At 36.4% G+C, this 3588-nt stretch overlaps 1 protein-coding gene across 1 annotated transcript in view; it reads right to left on the bottom strand.

Moving 5' to 3' along the window:
- Positions 1–3341, bottom strand: part of CDH12 (cadherin 12) — a 72977-nt gene extending 69636 nt beyond the window's left edge. Inside the window, exon 1 of the mRNA XM_010177743.2 lies at positions 3227–3341. The gene's annotated coding sequence lies outside the window, so the exon portion shown is untranslated. The remainder of the gene's footprint in view (positions 1–3226) is intronic.
- Between the last annotated feature and the right edge of the window lie 247 nt (positions 3342–3588).

The raw sequence follows: 3588 nt of genomic DNA, 5'->3' as shown, positions 1-3588 counted from the left end.
AATTTGGATTTCAAGAATATAACTGAGGTCAGAATATGAACTAGAATACTGAGTCTAAGAAAAAAATTGGAGATATCTAGCCATAAATAAGAATATTTACCTCATAAACACATCATAAAAATGGGTGGAAAGAAGTTTGTCGAAAGGACATTTTAGTAACAGAACGCAACATACAGAAGAAAGATAAGGGGGTTATTTGTCTTAAGAGAAAAGTTCTATGTTAAAGAAAACTCACATTAAAATCAGAAGAGCAATTTCACAGCATTAAACAGTAATCTCCATGTGTAAGATCTGAGGCCTTAAAATGTGCCAGACCAACAGTTGCTCTCCAACAGGGACTGTAATGCATTTAACCTCCCTACAAGAGCAATAAAAGCTAACTCTGCCAGTTCCACAGAGTTGTTTACCTCCATCAAAGCACTGCAAAAAATCAGGTCAGTAAAGAAGAAGAGTGAAGGGGCAGCTGTGACATTCAGACCCATAAAGGGTAAAAAATGTTTAAGTGTACTAGATTAATATCAGAGTAAATGTTTCAGGAATGATTTGAGAAAGGAGTATGTGTAAAGTCATGTGAGTGCTAATCATGAGAGTGCCAAACACAATCCTTATTTCACATATAAAGTTATGGTCAGTTTCACCATTACCGCTTTGTGATAAGATCCTGAGGTAGTAACAGACATTTCCACAAACATATCAGCTTTTGTGTGGTAGAAGCTAAAAAGTAAACAGAATGTTTGGAACTGTTTGGAAAGGAATAAAGAACAAAATTGTCATAATTAAACCATTTTATACATCCATATGAACTGCTTTCTTGAATACTATTTGCACTTTCTCATCCTAAGAAGGAGAAGGATGACCACTGTTATGGAATGGCTTCTGTTTAAATAAGTCTTTAAAGAAGAATCTAGAAAAGAGGCAGATGGGGAAGAATAAAGTGGTCTATAATGTCATGAGGAACAAATAAATAGGAATTGACTTTTCAGTGACTTGTGTAATGTAAGTGTGAGGTAGGAAATAAGTTAAGAGGTGTCGTGTTTCAAAGAAGCAAGAAGAGTTGATCCTTCACCAAAAAAAAACTTGCTGTGAAATTTCAAGTCACTGGGTATGCAGCTACCGTGCCCCTGGACAAGTCAACTCTATGGGGAAGTGACAAGTTATGGAAGAGAAATCCTTTCAGAGTTCTAGTTACATGGACACCACTAATCACCCAGGAATTTCATAAGAACAAGTTGTTGAAGACTAGGAGAGTATTCAAGGGGTGCATCAGTAAAAACTTCTTTTATCCTTCACTAGAGCTAAGCAGGTCATCACTTTTGGAAACATAATACAGGACAGCATTGATCTTTGGTCCAGTATGGATGTTCTTAAGTTCTTTAAATAACTACAAGGGAATGTCTCAAATTATCATTAGAATGCAAGAGGGTGCAAAAAAACCCAACAAAACAAAACAAAAAAACCCAAACCAAACCAAACCAAAGCAGAAAAGCAACTCAAAAATGTTTATCCATCTGGCAGCAGTTCTGTGTGTCTGTCATTTTGTATCAAAATGGCTCTCTTCCCCTTTCCTGTCAAAAACACTCAAGTCAGGTGTCTGGTAGTAAAACTGTGCAGTGAAAACCTGCTGTACCATCTCCTCAGTCATAAACTAAAGAATTAGGAATGCCAGAAGATCTGTAGTGCTGCCCAAGACTTCTGGACTGTAGAGCAAATCATTAAACAGCATCCTGTGCAATATTATTCACATACTATTTACAGTCATTGTGAGACCCACATGTAACTCTTATATTGTGACTTGTCTAACGTAAAACAGGTTACAGCATGTTATTGCTGTTCGTAGAAGCATTAATCTATATGCTTTTTTCTGGTATAAGATTTTATGCTATACTTATCTAGCTGTTTCATGAATCTTCCTTTACAGCTGTGTCCATTCTTTTACCACCACAGCCCACCTAAGTAACTCATTAAAGATATTAATAGACAGATGTGGAAACACTGTTTTTTTTATGATGTTTCAGGGCTAGTAGGGTGCAGGCCATCAACTATGGTCCACTCATTACTCACTACTGAGTAACAGATGAGAGCATATGACACAGCAATTCATAGTGCCACGGCAAAAAAAAAAAAAAAAAAAAGTTCTTCTTCAATTACTAATGACTATTTTTTAATTTTTTTTTCTTGGTTAACTTGTACTAGTACTTAAATTGTGGCTTCAGTAAAAGTTTTTCTTGCCATTGAATTCCTCTTCATTCTTTACAAGTGCCCTGGTCTATAAAGTATAACAATAAATACTTTCCCACCCAGACACTTGAAGAAGTCCCAGTTTCAGTTTGAAAAGTAAAGTTGCTCATTGATAATTGCAATATGATCTGCCAAAGGGAGCATGTGACAAAGGAATACGCCAATTGGAGATCGTGTGCTAACAGCCTTATGAGGTTCTACCCCTAAACTATTGATTGATCAGGGATAAAGGCTCTTTAATACACAACCTGACATTCAAGTACAGATTCACTGGAAGAAGAAACTATTTGCTGAAAGGGGCATATGGATAACTATCACTGTAACACATTCAGGATGACACGACGCATGGCATTCAGCACGGAGGCTATTGGCTCCTTAACTTAATTACTAAATATAGAAACAAGAATGACATTGAGAAATATAGGACAAGATGCCTAATTAACATGTCTACCTCCCAAATACTTCAGTCTCTTTAAGCATATTATCTTTTTCTGCTCACACATCCAGCAACACCAGACAAATATACTATGCCCCAGGAAAAGAGGAGGGCAGGAGATGATTAGCTGTTCCACAGTCCCAAATTAGCTCTATATAGCAAAGCAATCATTGCTAGAGAATCTCTGACTGTAAGTTCAGCAAGTAAAAATGCTGAGAAAAAAGAATGTAGATACAAAACCACATCAAGAAATAAAACAAAAAATAGAATGCATGTAGCAGGTACAGCTTTAGCTATAGTGAAATGGTAAAGAATAAAAAACCTAATTATTCAGTGTATACATACTGTAGATATTCCAGGACTGATTGAAGAAGTATGTTTCTTTTGTTTCTACAACAGATTACAATTCATTCAAAAACTAATCAATACTCAAATCTGATACACTACTGGCTTTTAGCCATATCAGCCCAATCCATATTTATTCATTGATACTACCCACATGAATCAAAATACAAAGTTTAAATTTTCCACTTTTTCTGATAAACTATTTACCTGTCTTTGGATCAATGGAGAAATATGGTTGCCCCTGAAGAATGCTGTAAACCACTCTAGCACTGTTTCCGTAAGTGGGATCATCAGCATCTGTTGCCTTTACTTGAAGCACATATGCACCTGCAAAGGAACACACATAATCACATTTTCAGCATAGAGCAGTGATCAGGGATATTTCAGACACATTAGTCCTGTTGCTAGTGGATCCTTTTGTAATTCTTGTTCCACTGGAAAAAAAAAGGCCAGAATAAGCCAGTCAATTCTTCAGCTCCATGCTAGCAACCACCTAGGTAACAGCAGAGGAATATTTGCAAGGAAAGGGGAAGCAGCCCACCATCAGAAGATATTTATAAACAGCTTAT

The sequence above is a fragment of the Antrostomus carolinensis genome, unplaced genomic scaffold (genome assembly GCF_000700745.2).
Source record: "Antrostomus carolinensis isolate BGI_N321 unplaced genomic scaffold, ASM70074v2 scaffold8891, whole genome shotgun sequence".
In the NCBI taxonomy this organism is placed as follows: Eukaryota; Metazoa; Chordata; class Aves; order Caprimulgiformes; family Caprimulgidae; genus Antrostomus; species Antrostomus carolinensis.
This window is presented reverse-complemented; position numbering and strand designations above follow the sequence as displayed.